At 40.1% G+C, this 19,447-nt stretch overlaps 1 protein-coding gene and 1 pseudogene across 3 annotated transcripts in view; both read left to right on the top strand.

The window, feature by feature from the left end:
- LOC135708020 (uncharacterized) overlaps positions 1-8,873 on the top strand; it is a 29,684-nt pseudogene extending 20,811 nt beyond the window's left edge.
- The window catches only part of LOC135707992 (protein O-mannosyl-transferase TMTC1-like), an 860,006-nt gene that overhangs the window by 742,186 nt on the left and 98,373 nt on the right, over positions 1-19,447 (top strand). The window lies entirely within an intron of this gene.

The raw sequence follows: 19,447 nt of genomic DNA, 5'->3' as shown, positions 1-19,447 counted from the left end.
CGTCAGCTTTCCGTCGGCTACTGACCGCACTTGATTACCACACACTTTTACGCTTCGCATTCCGCATTGGAGCGTGATGGACCCGAACCAGCAGCCATCGTGTGCGGGTAAGTGGTGCTGAAGTGGCCAAAAGTTCATTGAAATAAATTGAGAGCCTTTTACTACTCCCACTCTCACCCGCTCGGAGACTCATTAATGGGTCAGTCGTTTCTGCGACGAGGAGTGGAGTGTGCCGATCCGAATACCACCAGCTAGACCTAGATCGAGTAACAGAAGGACAAGGCAGTAAACTTGCAAGATTGTTGTTGTTGGGAAGGGCGGAAAACTTCCCAAATCAAGTCAGAGAAGATGACAGTCGGAGGAGAAAGTCAAACTTTTCCTGGCAATGATTTGAGTGATTCTATTAATTGTTGAGATGAAGTAGGTTTGTTGTTTCTTGTGGTTCTGGTTTGACTTGAAGTTCTCCTATTGATTCTGGGCAAAGATGACCGGGATATGTGCAAACCAATCGGAGACGGGAAGCATCCGGGTTGGGAAAGTTTTGTTGAAGTTTCTAATCAAATATTGGTCAGTGAGGATGGTAATCTGGAATTGGCTATAATTATCCGCAAATCTGGAGCCACCGCAGTTGTGTTCTAAGACAAAGCATTGAGAGATTCAAGTCGACTGCTGTTTTCCGACACTACACTTGTTTAATTTTTTGTAAAAAGATATCAAATGTCCAAGGAAATATTTTTGTTTACCTAGAAACAGGCTTGCCAAAAGCTCCATCAAGAGTCATCAATAAGCTGAGCTCCAACATATTTTGATGATGATATATATTATTTATTTGTCTGCATCAACAGGCTGTGTATAGCCCCAATGATGATTTAAGTAACTTATATAGGTAAATCAAAAAATAAAAACTAAGAATAAAATACATAAATAAAACACACAATCATTCACGGTTAACTGTGCCAGAAAAGAACGATGAGAAGTATCTTCGTAGCAGCTGTCGAGGCATATGGAAATCGAAGATGTCCGAGACTCGATTGAACACTCGTTGCAGCCCACCTATTGCACCGTTCATGCCATAGTTTGTGCGCTGAAGTGGCAATCTCAGCATAACGTTGTTACGTAGCGCACGGGGTTGGACGTTAATGTTGACTTGCCCCAAGATTGCACTGCAATCAATTCTACCTTGTAAAGTGTCCGCAATGAACAGAGCCCTAGAGGTGTCTCTTCTAGTTCGGAGAGGCTCCAGATCAATCAGCTGGCAACGACTTTCATAGCTGGGCAGATGAAATGGGTCTCTCCAAGGCAGCTTCCGCAGAGCGAATCGAAGAAAACGGCGTTGAACGGACTCAACTCTCTCAGCACCATTGTTGTAGTTTGGACTCCAGCCCACAGAACAATATTCCAGAAAGGATCGCACCAAGGAACAGTACAGTGACTTCAAACAGTAGATATCGGAGAAATTCTTTGCTATCCTGAAGATAAATCCCAATGTCCTAGTACGTACGTACGTACGTAAGTTGAGAATCCAGAATAACACCCAGATCTTTCACATGGTTCACACGGTCGATTACAGTGCCGATAAGTTTGTATTCAAATGTGATTGGTTCTTTCTTCCGAGTAAAAGTGATCACTGAACACTTAGTGGGGTTAACCACCATTCGGTTCAAATTACACCAGCTGGCAAAGGCTTCGAACTGACGTTGAAGGAAGTGACAGTCATCAATCGAGCGGATTCGTAGGTAGATTTTAAGATCGTCTGCATACGATAGTCGTGGGCCTTCGATGACCAAGTTCACGTCATTGAAGTAGAGTAAGAAAATCAAAGGTCCCAGATGACATCCTTGAGGTATTCCTGACGTAGCTAGATAGATATTGAACCGGTTGTCACCAATGGCAACTATCAGTTGCCGATCAGTAAGATATGAACGAAACCATCGCAAGAGGTTGCCGCTGACCCCAAGTCTATGCAACTTGGCAATCGCGATGGCATGGTTTAGCTTATCGAAGGCAGCTGACAAGTCGGTGTATATGACGTCTGTTTGAGTCCTCTCTGCCATGCTTTCCGTAAGATACGATGTCAAATACAGCAGATTTGTGGAAGTAGAACGACCGGAAGTGAAGCCGTGTTGATCACCACTTAGATACTGCTTACAATGAGAGAGTAGAGGCTCCATGATGACTAACTCAAATAACTTCGAAACTGCACTCAACGACGTAATTCCACGATAATTGTCCACATCCCGTTTGCTGCCCTTTTTGTGGATAGGAAACATATGTGCGAATTTCCAACAAGATGGAAATGTACCACTCGAGATGGACAATCGAGGTTGGACAATCGGGTGTACATCGACTCTGCCTACTGAGCAGAAATTTTAACTTCGTAATGCGCTCGCGCAAAGCAGTAAACTTGGAGCTTCGTGATGTGTTCGTAGATAGCTTGGCTCTTGATAGCTTCTCCCAGTGCGCATGAATGAGTGATTTTGTATTGTATTCGAGAAAGAAGTGCACAACAAAGAAATGCAACCTTGCAACCAACTGAAGGTTATGAATTAATCGATTCTGACTCCAACTGATTTAAACAACGCTAGACCAACAATTGAAAAAGGCGGAACAACCAAACGTAAACAATGGCTTCAAACACAAATTCCTCAAAAATCAAAGCACATTCAAACAATCCAACACCATCATCTGAGAGAGCAAACTTCCTTTATTGAATGGCAATTTTAGTTTACGTGGTAGTGTTTTGATTCTCGAGAATTTTCTGTTTAAAGCCATTGCTAACGTTGGGTTGTTCCGCCTATTTCAATTGTTGGTCCAGAAAGATTTCCTAGCTACCGTGTGTGCGAATTGAACATGTTAAAAGGCAACAGGAGACTACGAAAACATCTCCATGGGATAATGCATAAACGGAGTAATTACTTCTTTTACTTGTTTTTCTCTCGTACATTCTAAGTCAGAAATATAATTTCGTTTATCCACTCATTAAGCACTCAGTGGAAAAATCTACAAGGAACAGTCCTATGGGGTTGTGCGCAATGATAACGTACCTAGGTCTACGTGGCCTTATATAATAAATGTTACTTGTTAACTGCAGCAGGAGCTTGTGCTTTTTGTAGGAATAGGAATTTGAGAGGGATTTTCTCTGTTTATACTACGAATGGCTATGATTGCCCTAAAAAGAACCTTTTGATATGAATTTTAGTTGGGACATGTTCAGAAATACAAATTTTTTGTAAAATCTTGGTGGCAGCTGAATCAGCAAACCGGACCGGACAATTCCAAATTCTTCGGTTCAATTATTGGGTACTCGCAAGAGTCTCGGCCCGACAGGGGTTGAACTGGTGTCTGCGACAGGTTGGAAGGCCGCAGAACATCAGTGTTCGCCAGGCTAAAGCAGAAGCATTGCTATCGATGCGTAGAAATATTTCTGATCGATTGGTGATAAAATTATTGAAATTGGTCCAGGGGCAGCTGAGTTATCAACATTCCAAATATTTCAAAATTTTATTACATGTTCCATTTTAAGTTTTCACTAAGTGTACACCCATATGGAAATTACAGACGTAGTCCTACGTCAAAACGATAAAAGATTTTTGTGACTGAGTTAGAGTAACCCAAAAAGTAGTCCCCAAGTTAAAAAAACATTAATCTCTCAAAATGTTACTTCCTCTGAGAATGGTCCTATAGTCCATTGTGTATCATAATATTGAATGGAAGAACCATGCAACAATCAAAAGCCGTGCGTGCTCTCTCCGAATGCATAACGAAGCTCTATATTTACGGTTTCACCGAGTTCATCCCGAAGTTCAAAATGTTGTTTGGTGAGCAGAGCCGATGTGAAGAGCCTCACTCAAGAACGAACCCCGCATCACTCATGCGTGTTTTTGGAAGCCCAGCTTGAGCATCAATCTGAGCTCGAGCTCTTTTGCGCTCTTTGGATTTGATATCATTGCTCTTTATATGTGAGGGATGTACTAGCTCACGATGAATGAGCATCTATACGGCATAATCTGAGTTCGAGCAGTTTAAGCAAGCCTGCCTAGAACTACGTCTGTGATTTCTATATGGAATACACTTTGTGAAAACCAAAAATTGAACATGTAACAAAATTATGAAAGATATTGAACGTTTATAACTCAGCTGCCCCTTAACCAATTTCAATTATTTTACCACCTATCGACCAGAAATATTTTTACGCATGTGTTCAGTTTAAGACTTTATCATATTTCAAAATTTCACTATTGAAAATTGCACGAATGTGCAACAACAACTAATTAAAATTATCACCGTTTGGCTGCTGTAAGCGATTTCCCTAACACAGATTTCAAAGTTGAATTCCATTGGGTCTCACCAAACGGTGCTTATTCAATCCCCGCGTGGTGAGTTGTGGTGGTCTCCAGTACATAAGGAAAGGCTCCTTACAAGCATCTAGCTATCAAGGCTGGCCTCAACCGCTGATCGGATTCAGTTCCAATCACCATGTGTGGTGGTGTCCGGTCGTTGGCATCAGCAGCAGCAGTGCTTTAAGTGCGTGGCGTTGAACATGGTTCTCCAGTACACAACGAAAGGCTGCCCGTAAGCAGCGCGCTGCAGCCCACATGAGCATCCATAGAAGGAGGAAGAAGCCGCACCGCTATTGATCGGAATCAGTAGCTCTTCGTGAGTCGCTGTGGGCCATCTATGTCAAGCGCGTTATAGTAATGGGTATATACAGAGAGAACCCCGCTCAAATTCCTATTCCTACACTGAGGCAAATAGACTTAAGAATTTCATAAGGCTCGACTTATGAACAACACATATGAATTTCATAAGCGTGACTTATGAATGATTTTCGGGTCACATGAGGTAGCTGTTATACGCCTTTAACAATTGCATTTTCCCAAGCGATGAAAGACGAGTGGTCAACACACGGGCCCCGTAATCTCAACGTCCATGGTTCGGTTCCAGTCTGCTCCGATTTATTATTTTGTTGCCATTGGCAACTTGCCAACATTATTTTTCATAAGGCAAATCAATGAAATTCATACTGATTCCTTATGGTTAAAATTCATAAAAGTTTCTTATGGAATCCTTACGTTCTTTTGCCAGCGTGTACACAAAACACAAGCTTCTGCTGCAGAACTTTAACAAATAAGATTTATTGTACAGGGGTTACTCAAAATATCTAGGATAGGCAAATTTTTGTTCAACTTTGGAGTGTTGTAACTTCGTCAAATATGATCCGATTTTAAATCTTCCAAGAGCATTTGACTGGAAAACTAATATTGTTCTACGGTGTAGCCACGAAAATAACCCTGGTCACCGGATACCGGAGATATTCAGGGTTTTCAGAGGGCTTGTCTAACTTGCTAAATTGGTGAAATTTTATATATGATGTTGGTTAAATATAACACTCAAAACATGCCGTGCGACAGCTCTTTCTTCATGGTTTCTCGTCAATAGACTTTCGATAAACTTTAAATGCATCATTGACCACATTGGCTACTCTCGGAACATCCAGTATGCCCCCGGGGGAACCTGGAGCAGGGGACAATTGTATTTTTACACCAAAACATGCCGTGCGACAGCTCATTGTTCATGGTTTTTCATGAATAGGCATTCATTAAACTTCAAATGGATCAATGACCACATTGGCAGCTCTCGGAATCACGGGATACCCCCGGGGGGAACCTGTAGTAGGGGGCAGTTGCGTTTTTACTCAAAAACATGCCGTGCGACAGCTCTTTCTTCATAGATTTTCATAAATATTCTTTCTATATACTTAAAGTGAATCATTTATCACATTAGCCGCTCTCAGAACCACTGGGATGTCCCGAGAAAACCTGTAGCAGGAGACAATTGAGTTTTTACTCAAAAACATGCCTAGCGACAGCTCTTTCTTCATGAATTTTCATGAATATGCTTTCTATAGACTTAAAGTGATGTTCCAGTGGCCCCTGGATGTTCCAAGAGTGGCCAATGTGGTCAATGATGCTGTAATAGTCTGATTAAAACAGGTGGTTTCCTTCACATCGAACAATGCTTTATTCCCCGCAAGGCACGATCATCTCACACTCTGTCTCTCGTGTGTCTGTCCTTTTTCTCCTTCGTTCCCTTCTCTCGTTCGCTCTCTGTCATTACTGATTCAATGTTAATCTACTATCCAAGGTATGTGGATAATGATAGAACAGTAGAACCCTACATCCCTACTTTTCCTTAAACTGAAACAAACAATATTATGTTCTTAATAAGTTACATAATCCTTCAGTCGACTGGATTCAACTCTAGCTCTCTTAGATACTACGGTTGAGCTGTCCTCATGGTGTAGTGTTTTCGGTTGACCCACTGATTCATCCTGACGGTCCAATGTATCTGACGATTCTTGTCGACGACAAGAACCACTCGTATTCTCATTCGACTGACTCTCCTGCATCGATTTCCTTGGTAATGACTTCAGGTGAGCAGCGCTTTTTCGGAATTCCTTGCCAGATGACGACCTAATAGTGTTCCCCGCTTTTTGATCACACTTTATTCTTCAGGCGAGAAATTCGAATGTAGTTTGTTGTCCTTCTTCATCCGCTTCGCCAACACTTGATCTCCAACTTCTATGGTACTAAGTTTTGCTTTGCGGCGATTATCAGCGTATGCTCTACCCTTTTCCTTTTCGATTGCGTCTTGGTCCCTTATCTCTCCATCGTCATAAGTGTTGGTAGGAACTCTTGGCAACTTTGTTCGCATCCGGCGACCAAACATCAAACCCGCAGGTGGTTTCCCAGTAGTTGAATGGTTTGAAGAATGGTATACTAGCAGATATTGTCGCAGATCCTTTCGCCAATCTTGTCCCAACTCCTGGGCTATACGCAATCGTTTTAAAATGGAACGGTTCTGCCGTTCAACCTCTCCGTTCATCTGCGGCCAGTACGGAATAGTGCTATCCAGATGTACGCCATATTCATCACAGAATGCTTGAAACTCTTCAGAAGAAAACTGAGGGCCATTATCCGCACGAATTAACTCTGGAACTCCATACCGCGAAAAAATGATTAAAAGTTCTTTAATAGTTGATGCTGTTGTTATTTCATCCATTTCTACGACTTCCATAAATCTGCTATAGTAATCAATACACACTAGCAAATTTTCGCCATTCGGAAGTGGACCTAGAAAGTCTACCGCGATTTGTTCCCAATGCCGTGATGGGAGTCCCTTTCTGATCATTGGCTCTGGTTGGCTGGGAGCAGCAACTAAAATACAGCCACGACATTCCTTTACATACTTTTCGACGTTCTGGTCCATTTTGGGCCACCACACATTTGTACGCAAATGGCTCTTCATAATCCGAATACCCGAATGGCCCTCGTGTGCTATCTGCAACACTTGTTGCCGAAGAATCTCAGGAATTACAATTCGGTCTACTCTTAGTAACACGTCATCTAGACGGCAAAGCTCAGTTGAAATCATTTTGAATGGCAGCGGCATGTCTTCTTCTGTCCCGGAGTCAAGAGCTTCCATTATCTGTTGTATTTCTGCGTCTTCTCTACTAGCGCGCCCAATTTCTTCCCACTTCAAAGCCATTGTTGTTGCTGAAGAGGATACGATTTCTCTCACAGTCAACTCTTCCGCTTCATCAAATGGTTGAGGAATCAGTGTGGAAAGACGAGACAGAACATCAGCTATGTTAGATTGTCCTGAAATGTGAACAATCTTGTACTGGAAACATTGAAGCCTCAGTACCCACCGTTCGATACGAGCACATGGTCGAGATGTTGCTGCAAATAAGAAAGTCAATGCTTTACAGTCCGTCAGAAGGTTGAATTCACGACCGATCAAGTACACCTGAAACTTCTCAACGCTCCAAAGCAGTGCCAACGCCTCCTTTTCAGTTTGGCAATATCTTCTCTCGGTATCCGTGAGAGATTTAGATGAAAAACTGATCACCCTCGACAATCCTTGAGCATTTGTCTGAATTAGTACTGCTCCCAAAGCAAACGGACTCGCATCTGCCAAAACCGACGTTTTATCTTCCAGTTTGTAAAACCCGAGGCTTCCAGCATTCGCTATGCTGGCTTTGACTACACGAAATGCTGACTCCTCCGGTTCATTCCAGTGAAATTTCACTCCCTTCTGCGTTAACTTCCTCAAAGGCTCGTCCACCGTCGCTAAGTTAGGAATGAACTTTCCCATGTAATTAGCGAGTCCCAGGAAACTACGAACATCGCTTTCGTTAGCCGGTTGACGGAAGGTTAACACAGCATTTCGTTTTTCATCAGATGGCCTTATGCCATCAGAATTAATTTTATATCCAAGAAAATCAAATTCCATGACGCATATCTTGCATTTATCCCAATTAAGGACTATTCCTCGGTCTTTCATTTTTCTCAATACCTGTGATCATGAAAAAGAACCATTTCCGAATAAAAGAAACAAAAAAAAAGAAAAAAGGAAATCATTAAAACCCTCCTTGTTTATTAAACCACATCGTTACAAGATACCTCATTCAATCGTTTATCGTTTTCATCCAACGTCTTGCCTTCAACTCCTACATCGTCAAGGTACCAGTATGCACCCTCGCAATCCACCAGAATCTCGTCCATGGTACGCTGAAAAATTTCTGGCGCAGATACCAGACCGAACGGGATGCGTTTGAACCGATGAAGGCCACGATGAGTGATAAAGACTGTGGCATCTCGAGATTCTTCCTCCAGTTCCAGCTGGAAGAAGGCGTCCTTCACATCGAGAACACTCCACACGTTTCCTTTCCCTATCTTAGTGAGCACATCGTCAATCACAGGAATCGGGTGACGATCGCGGATTACCGCTTGATTAACTCGTCTGAGATCCACACACAATCGAATTTGACCGTTGGCTTTGTTTGCTACTACAAGCGGAGAAACCCATGATACCGGTCCACGTTTTACTTCGATTATATCCCTTGCCAACAGCTCATCTAATTTTTCGTTTACAGCACTCTCGAGAGAAATCGGTACCCGTCGTAACGGCTGGTAAACAGGAGTCACAGTTGGGTTCATCTGAATGCGAACTTGGATACCAGCTATCTTGGAAAACGGCACCAGCTTCCAATCCTTGTTAACTTGATTAATCTCCAAGCCTATTTTGAGAATTCCAAGTTGCTTGGAGGTGGAATCCCCCAGCAGGTTTCTCTGTCCTTCTTCGGTCACAATAAATTCTGCCTCTGTTGAACGATTATCGATTTCCACTGAAGCTTCGAATGTCCCCACGATACGCAAAGGCTCATTACATCCATACGCTTTGAGAACTTTGTTGCTGCCTTTTGTGCAATTTGACACGATTACTTGCTGTGCTTTAAGCATCTCCCATGTGTTCACTGTGATTAGATTTACTGCTGTCGAAATTCCTCCTATCTTACATTCGAAGGAATTTGTATCGTTGCCTGTATAGAAGGTGTAATACACCTTCTTTTCCGAATCGCCGGACGAAACCGAAAGTTCTGGTGTAGCATCGTTATCTTCTACCGAATGCACTTTTCTCGTATACTGCGTAACTTGAGAATCAGATGGCCTTTTCCGACAGACTTTCTCGAAGTGTCCTGATTTCTGGCATCTTCGGCAAGTTTTGCCTCTCGCAGGACAGGATGGAGTCTTTGACATGTGACCGTATTGACCACAGGCAAAGCATATGATATCTGCTTCATTCCTTTCCAAAAATCTTCCCCCTGAAAATCGGCGCACAATCTTATCCTGCTTGCGTTCACTCCGCGTTTTCAATCCTGCACGGGGCTCTGACTTCTGGATTTTGAAGACCTCCGATTGACCACCTTCATTGCCACTTTTCAGCTCTTTTTCCTGCAAGCGAACGCTTTCTAATGATTCCCCGAGAGATTCGATTTCCCGCAAGGACTGATCCTTCTCCAAAATTTTCCTTCGCAGTTCCTGGGAATTACACCCTTCGACAATAACATCGACGAGCATAATTTCTTCAAGGACGTTTTTGACTTCCTTTGCATACTTCTCAAAACCGCAATCTGACAACTGTTGACGTAAACGTAGCAAAAAGTGTGAAAATCTTTCATTCGATCCCTGTTTCATGTTGCGTAATTTATGCCTCTCTAGCACATCCTGATTGCGAGGTTTGAAGTACAAATCCAACCGTTCAACGGCTATGTCATAAAAAGGCTTCTCCAACAGCACTAATGGAAAATCTTCAGTCCCATCCAGGCTTCTAAAAACTTTCTGCAGTTGTGGACCACCCAAGTGCAACATCTTAGAGCGCTTCATCTTTTGATCCGTTATTTGATACGAATCAAAGTAGCACTCCAGAGCACCTTTCCACTCTTGCCATTCTTTTGCAAGTCGTGCACTTTCTATCTGCTCACATTTAAACATAGGTATCGGACGACTTTCATCCATCTGAAACCAGAATCAAAATAAAATGCACTGGTTACCATTTTATCACATTTTTTTTTTTTTTACGGCTGTTGTGGGTAATTCAACCTTTAATTAATAATTTCAATAATCGAAAATAAGAACAACAAAAAGAAAAACCTCTACTGTGATTTGTCCATATACTCATGTCATACTACTCATACTACATGTCAACCTTGCCGGTTTGCGTTGGAAAGATCACCAGACACCCTGTCTGAAGTCGTTCACCTTGGCCCCCTAGCGCTAGGCAACATCTGTCGGGCACCCTGCCTCGGATACATCATACTGAATTTCATCAGACAACCTGTCTGCAGGCATACACCTAGGCCTCCCTAGCACTATGCAACATCCACCGGGCACCCTGCCTCGGATACATCATACAGAATTCCACCAGACACCCTGTCTGTGATCATCCGCCTTCGTTCCCTTCTCTCGTTCGCTCTCTGTAATTACTGATTCAATGTTAATCTACTATCCAAGGTATGTGGATAATGATAGAACAGTAGAACCCTACAGATGCATTTGAAGTTTATCGAAAGTCTATTGACGAGAAACCATGAAGAAAGAGCTGTCGCCCGGCATGTTTTGAGTGATTAAATGATCTGCCCGCATTCAGAACCCTCCACCAGAACCGATTCCAGGGAAATGGCCATATACCGGTTGATTATAGGCCGATTTTAGTTCTTGGCATATGATTCGCTTTAGAAATGGTTCTTCTTTTGTTGTATTAACTAAAAATATATATATATTTAACCAGCATCATATATAAAATTTCACCAAAAATTTAGCAGGTTAGACAAGCCCTCCGGAAATTCGGAATATCTCCGGTATCCGGTGACCAGGATTATTTTTGTGGTAACATCGTAGAACAATATTAGTTTTTCAGTCAAATGCTCTTGGAAGATTGAAAATCGGATCATATTTGTCGAAGTTACAACACTCCAAAGTTGACCAAAAATTTGCCTATCCTAGTTATTTTTAATTAACGCCTGTGGATAAGAACACGTAGTCCTACGTCACCATTGCGTACAACCCCATAGGTCTGTCCCTTAAAGTTTTTTTTTTTTTTTTAAAGATTGCTGAAACAATTTACGTGCAAAAATGTATTTTATAGCTCATCATGAAATAAGTTGGACTCCAACCAAATCGAGGAGGGAAGTAAAGCCGTTGGACCTCGGTTCATGACTAGATGGGTCAACTGGCGTCGGTAGCATTAGTAGTCAGTACGGAAGCAAGACAGACGGAAAAAAAAATCAAGGAAAAAAATAATTATTTTCTCCTGTGGACCCACAGCGGACCAAAAGAAATGTTTGAATGTGTGATCCTAACGCAGCAGCACGCACGCTACTTCAGTGATCTCTCTATAAGCATCAATGAACCACTGAAAAATCGTTATATATGTAAGACAATTACCGATGGAAATTGATGAGGCGTTCAGTAAAACTGCTTTAATTTCCGTTGTGAAAAATGCTTATTCTGATGTAAACAAACATTTTTTTCTCAAACTCGCCTTGGGCAATTGACGTTGGTGGTGCATTGAAAAAGCCGATTGATTATTAAACTTTGAAAATTTGAACTTGATGCTATTACATTTGACACGAATTTTGAACTTAATAAAAAAATGTTTCCGATTTAAAGGGGAAGGGACCTGCTCGCCCTGGCTCGCCTAGGAATGCATCTAGTTCAATGAAAACATCTTCTATGAAAGTAAGCACGTAAACCTTTGTCAGTTGCTGATCAAACGCATTGAACTGGAAACATAATGCACCAAGTTGGGAGAAGTCTCGAAGCATGAGAACATTAGTCGATTGACTAAGCAACCGCAGACAGGATAAGGATCCATACGGATTTACTGTTGGATTACGAGTTTTGCAAATTTTTGAAGGCTCATCACTATTACGGCAGCAGAGCAGAAACCATAATCGAGCTATCACATGAGGCATCTGGATCGGTAGGACAGTACAATGATATCAAGTCAGAATACAGCACAGCATCGGCACCCGTAGCAGTGTCACTCATGTGATACTTTGAAGCTATGATCTGTGCCCTAATAGTCTCAGGTTCAAATTTTACTACATGAACTAGCGTTGCAATAGATGGCCTTGATTACATTGAGTAATAGGAGCTTAGTTGTTTTTGAATTCCTGACCTAGGCCTTAGTTGAACACGTTTCAAAGAATGATAATAGATCCATGTAGATGTCTTCGATTCCAAAATACGCTTATCGCAAACTATTACTTTTACCAACAAATCATTATCTTTCAACTTTTCCTTGCAGAAGAAGTAGGACCACTCTAAATCGCAGCTGTAAAATATTCAAAACATTTTAAAACAGGAGCCAAAACTGCCCCCCAAAATTACATTCATTACCGATATCGTGCTCAAAAAGTTTCCCTTGCATTTCGTTGGCCCGGAAACATATTACCTAATGAATACGAATGACAGGAAAGTTTCTGGTTCCTAGCTGCGATCCCCCGAGCCCCCGATATGAAAAAGGAAGGGAAAAAAGCTTGCAGAACAAAACGTGCTTCCGTTCTCAGACTGTCGCCGTCATCTGTTTCGTTCCAATTGTGTGTGCAGGTGAAGCTTTCACGATGAGGTGTGCGAAAAAAAAAACGCAAAGAAATTGGAAGTCGTTTGCACAAGTTGCACCTTCTTCCATCGAAATGAACCGTCCAGAAGCAAGGGTGGCACAAAAAAGTCACACGGGCGTTCTGAACAACTCAAGATTGAATCGAGTCATCTTAATTTCGGTAAAAGTGAGCTGAAATTTCCGGGATTTTCCAAGAAAAACTTCTCGAATTTGAGGTTTCACGCAGTCCATTACTATACTCCTAGACAGGGTAAAAATGTTATGGATTGTCCTTATATTCGAATATTCAACTCATTTTTTAGTAAATCCACTGTTGCCAAAATTGAGTCGGTCCGATCGACCGTGCAAGGAAGAAAAGGTAGGTCGAGGAAGTTGATTTAATTTATTCATAACATTTACTGAACACTGGCAATCGAAGTGGATGGTGCTGGTACGTACCCAAATGTAACAGTCGTCATCGGTCGGTAAGGTCTGTAACTAAGAGTAGGGTTACCATGTCTTTTTGCTTATTGCAACAACTTATAACCCTGAGCATGAAGCATTCAGTGACCTCTGTGCAAGAAGAACTGTTGACGTTCCGGTTCTGGCATACCCGTGACCCATCGTCGTCATCATCATCATCATCATCATCATCATCATCAAAGCGGCGGTGCGATCGCAACACGAACCATCATGATGGTTACTTGGTTCGCTGGCAATAGAAGTCATTTGTGGAAATGAGTTTTCCGGAGCACACGGCATGCTGCTAGGAGAGACTCTTGTGTGTAACGGGTTGGTACGGGCCATGACGTGAACCGAAGTGAGAAGTAAGGGAAAAGGCCTTTTAACAAAGTGCTTGATATTAATTATTTATTACAGCTACACGCACTTAATTTAGTTACGGAAGTCGGGAAAAGGGTTTCTCCTCTTCCAACGCCACTGACGGCTGCGACAGACGACGGGGAAGAGAAGGGGGATTTCAATTAAATGCTATCTCTGGCGTTTTCTTTCCACTCGTTGCGGGCGCTCTGGAATGGTTTCCCGAAGAAGTAATGTTGCTTTGAACGGAAAAGGCATTTTCACACTTACTTTGCGTCATCATTGTCGGCTATGGTGCGATATGCAGCTGATGGGAAGTGGAGTATAGAGCGGAAAGGATGCGGGTGGAAATGAAATGCTTATATTTATGCAATGTGCGTTGTTGATTCAATGCTGCTGAATCAATTATTGCCTTTCATCGCTAATGAAATTCCCTTTTAAATGCAATGCCCTTGGAGAGCTCTTGATGGATTGGTTGAAGACTGATGTATTGTTATGGGCATCTGTTGTAGGCTTGTGAAATTGCATAGGTATATAGTCAGAATCACTACATCAGTATAGCTTAGAAGCAAAGATCAAGTAATATTTGTATGACTAGTACAGAGCATGTGCATGAGCATGAGTTTGATTGGCCGCCCGCGGATGCTACTCCCCTATTGCCAGATCAGCTGTAATTACACAGAAAATCAACATATGATGCTTGGGACTAGCAATCATCCTCAATGTGTAAGAACAGGTGATCTAAAATTAGACAATACCAGTGCCAACTGCGTCGGAGTGCAGGTCAAGAATGAAATGGGTAAGAATGTGTTGACATGATACTCGCTGAGAAATCATCTACACTTCCACGAGAAATCACTGCGATGTTGGATAAAAGGGATGGGTTTTCAACAAGTTTCGTTTTGCCAAATGGTACGCTGAATTAAAGAATGTGAAGGGGCATGATATTAAACCCATAATGTTCAGCTCGATAGGCAAAAACGGACACTCTAAGGCCACTGAGGCCCTCATAGCCCATAATCGAGTTGTTGCTAAGTAAACAAAAACCCTCAACCCTCAGGCCCTCATACACACCACTTATGACAGAATTGATGCTACAACCGTTAAAAATCGGTGACAATACCCCTAACACCAGAAAAATTCACTCCCACCGACGATCTTTCAAAACCCGGAGACATGAAACTACGGAAAAAAACATTTATGCGCCTTCACTCAACTTTACTTTTACGCGTATTTTGATTTAGTCTCTACGCCAGACGGGGACAGAACTTTTAAAACTTTCATATTTTTTCTTTTATTTTGTGATAAATTTGGTCGCATTTTAAGATTATGGGAAGAAACACGAAAAACTCACATATGGGTAATTCCAGCCCAAGTGGGTACACCACCTGTGGTCGATGTCACCGATTTGAGCCAAACTTGGCCAAAACGCTTATTTTGGCATTCTGAACAAACGCCTTTTTTGATTTTGCTCTGAATTGCCTAGATCCCTCTCGGCTATAACCCTGGATTTTCGAGATTTTTGAAAATTTCATCTGTCAGAAGAGATTACTGACCAAATAAGCTATTCGTGATCTTAGAACGTCAATTTGAAGGTTTTTTAATGTAGATTCTTACAAATGTACAAACATTTTGTTTTTTTTTTTAAGTATCTGATTACCGGGAGGTATCCAAATTGTCAAAAAAAAAGGCCTATTTTCACCATGCGCGGGATTTTTCATTTCTTAATATTTTGGGCTAAAATTTTCACCACACTTTGGAAAGTCTTCTACTTGATGTGTTTCCAAGGGCAAATGATTTGGACAAATAGTTTTTGAGATATGACCAGTTGAGTAATTTGGAGTTTTAAGCTTTTCTGGTGGTAAATCAATGCTATTTAATATTTATTATTTTTTCTTGAATTCCTTCACACCGATGGCACAATAATATTTGTATGTTATTTTTCACATGTTCTGGGCAGGATTCTCATTAAATTCAATCATAAATAGCTCATATATTTGCTTCTGTTCATAATTCAATTGTGCTTTTTTAAGTGAAAAATACGTTCCTATGGGATACAGCAGGAATGCTTTTTTTATTATAGTTATAAAGAACCTTTGTTTTTCATTTTTTGAAAACACTTTCCATTCATGAACGTAACTATCATGTTCTTCTTCTACGCATTTGAAGCTACGCACAGGAAACAGTTGCAGACATATATTTAGGTCTAAGTATTTGTATAGATTTTTAGGCTTGCATGCATACGAACCTGCACTTATATGTGTTCATTTAGAGAAATAAAAACAAAACAAGTAGTAAGTTGTGTTTCTGCTCAGAAGACAAAATTCGCGTGGGACATAAGGCCAGATATTTTCAGTTGCCATCTAACCAATTGAACAGATTAGTTGTAAATGACTAATTTAGAGCACTAGTAAAGAAAATAGTTAGATTTGCCAAAAGACAGAAATAATGGCTGGTGGATAAAGATGGTAGTACAAACATGGTACATAATAGTTAACAAACTGATTTTGAACTATGGGTTTGCTGACGATACATAACTATAAAGCATTGTCGCTCGTGAAATTGTATCTAGAAAAATTAATTAATTGCTCATATAAGGGTATTAGTCATCCATAACTGAAATTTTATATTTCAATCTGATTTCATCGTACTTCTAAAGCACAACGTTTTGGCTGTATCCCATAGGAACGTATTTATCACTTAAGGTAATACGGCACGTCAGGCAACAATGACTGTCCCTACAATCATTAAACAAACGTGTTTTGGTATGCGTACGAAAGACATCTTCCAACAAAACAGTAAATTACTAATTACATACCTTAAATAATGGGCCTGAATTGTATCAATAAGATTTGGATACATATTTTAATATTTTCCACCCAAATATTGCCAATTCATTCACGCATTGGTAATATTTGCATTAAAAAGTATGATCAGCCGATTTTGTTCTGCTCAGGGCATGAAATTTCAATAACTGTTTTCACTAGCTTTCACTTCTCAGAACCGCACTAAAAACAATTAAGACACGCGCTTTTACAAGTACTTTCAAGTTAATTCACTTTTAATGATGATATTTACTTAAATAATATCATTTGCATCGTTAAAAACGCGATTAATTTCGCAAGCTGAAACTGATTTGTTTACCTTTTTTCTACCGCATTACGAAGGTGTGTGTACGAATCACCTATCATCGTATCCAGTGTTGTCGATTTAATTGAAACAAAGTGTGTAAAAACAATGCTTTTGTTGCTTTTTAAGGTGCTTAAAATGTGTTCAATTAGGAAACAACCACTAATAAATGTTTAAAACAATTTCTAATTTTGTTTCTCAAGACAGAAAATGAAAGTAAATTAACCTAGAAATCTTCTATGGAAAACATATGTGTCGTTCTAGTTGCACTGCTCGAAGCCATCAGCTGATATGCAAAAGGCGGCAAAAAGATGATTCAAAAACAAAAACATACACAATAAGAAAAATATCCAGCGGCCAGTTAATTTTTGCCTACTTTTAACTTTGAGTATAATCATATTCACCTACTTTTGGGTACAACTTGCGCAGAAGCGAATTGTCAATTCCACATTAATTGAACACAAATAAATGAAAACTCTTCGACCCACATTACCTACTTTTGGCTTCCTGCAATATAGTGCCGAGATTTGTGAAAATGAGTCACTTTGGGATCTTTTTCTTACCGTGTACCTGGAGGTTTGAGCTCTGGAATCACTTTTGGACAGGTCGTATGTAACAAAAGTGTACAAAGTGTGATGTTGAATCAATTAACTACTATGATGACTTGACATGTTGGTCTTGGTGGCTAGGCGCATAATTATTTTCTGTATAGGAAGGGGTGTCCTGGGAGGTGGTAGGTTGATAATATTGGCAAATTGAATAGAAATGTAGTGAAAGTCTCAATATTGGATGATAAAGAGAAAATGAAACATTCTAGCTGTTCTGGTTAGAGGGATCTCATCAGAGAAAAAAGACTAGTAGGGGACGACGGAGTAAGACGACCACCCTAAGCATGTTGTAAAATATAACCAACACTGTATAAAGTTTCTGCAATAAATTTAGGGGAAATTGATCTTTATAGCACTTTCCCTAATTACTTTGATTTTCAAAAAATATCCTTTTCATTTGATGATGTTTTATCACGAATCAAAAACAGACTAAATAATGAAAGAAAGAAAATTAGTTTGGTTGTGTATAAGACACGACCGCACGGTTGACGTAGACTATGTTAAGCTATGTAGCGAAATTTTCGTGCATTTTACAGTAGAAGTAACCTATTAATTTGGTCCCATGTACATATTTTGGATTTCCTACTTAGTAAAACTTGTTGAAGTCAGGACTTCCTAAAACACATTCTATTACATTTGGTTCCTAAATTACAATCGGAAATGAGTAAGGCTTTCTTCATGTGATTCATTGAAGCATCCAACAATGCACAGTGGTCCAGAATGCAGATTTAGGTGGAATGATATGTTTTGAACCTGAAATTGAAACTTTAGACTAAAAGTCTCTTCTACAAAGTTGTTCCTTATAGTTAGGCCCTCATTTTAATGACAATGAATTCTAGGGTGGTTCTTATTATCATTAAAATCAAAAATCTAACTTTTTTGTTTGTGTAAATTAAGGTATACATTCTCCGGCAAAGTTATAGCTGAGCTATTTCAAGCAATTTTGTTGAAGATAACTTTTTTGTATCTCTTAAATTGGCCGATTCAGAGTTATTTTCTTGAATTAAGTTAGGGTGGCTCTTGAAAAAACAGTTTTTTTGCTCTAGTTTTCTTATTTCAAATTATAAGAAAATTTTATACGAGTTTAAAAAATAACATACCTCCAATTTTGTCATAATATTGAGAATTACATACGCCCTTTCAAATGCCGTAAAAAAACTTTTTTTTTTGTTTGCCCCAACCAGAGATATTAATAAAGATATTTGAAAAGTGTATATTTTTAGTATAAAAACGTCAATAACTCTTGATCGGCGAAAGATATTGACAAGCTTTGTGCAGCAAAAACTTGCGCCTTCTTAAGATCTAAAAGTTATTTGAAGACACCTTTGCTGATAAATTTGAAATAAGAAAACTAGAGCAAAAAAACTGTTTTTTCAAGAGCCACCCTAACTTAATTCAAGAAAATAGCTCTGAATCGGCCAATTTAAGAGATACAAAAAAGTTATCTTCAACAAAGTTGCTTGAAATTAGCTCAGCTATAATTTTGCCGAAGAATGTATACCTTAATGTATACAAACAAAAAAGTTAGATTTTTGATTTTAATGATAATAGGAACCACCCTAGAATTCATTGTCATTAAAATGAGGGCCTAACTATAAGGAATAACTTTGTAGAAGAGACTTTTAGTCTAAAGTTTCAGTTTCAGGCTCAAAACATATCATTCCACCTAAATCTGCATTCTGGACCACTGTGCAATGGTATGATGACTGTTATTACCCTATCACTTCAAGATTTCTAGGGCACAAATCTTGGACGGTTGTGACATCACTCATGAAATTGAAACTCCTTGTGAACTGGACTGCAACAAACGTGAAGTTTCAGTTTCTTTGTTATAAGTTTTGTGAGAGCTGATATTTGTGCTCTTGAAATTTTAATGGGGTAATGAGATTGATCAGAAATAAGGTTTCTACAGCGATTCAACTTCAAAAGGATAAAAAAAAAAT

The sequence above is a fragment of the Ochlerotatus camptorhynchus genome, unplaced genomic scaffold (assembly GCF_037179485.1).
Source record: "Ochlerotatus camptorhynchus isolate MF236.1 unplaced genomic scaffold, CSIRO-AGI_Acam_v1.1 ptg000324l, whole genome shotgun sequence".
NCBI classification, from domain to species: Eukaryota; Metazoa; Arthropoda; class Insecta; order Diptera; family Culicidae; genus Ochlerotatus; species Ochlerotatus camptorhynchus.
This window is presented reverse-complemented; position numbering and strand designations above follow the sequence as displayed.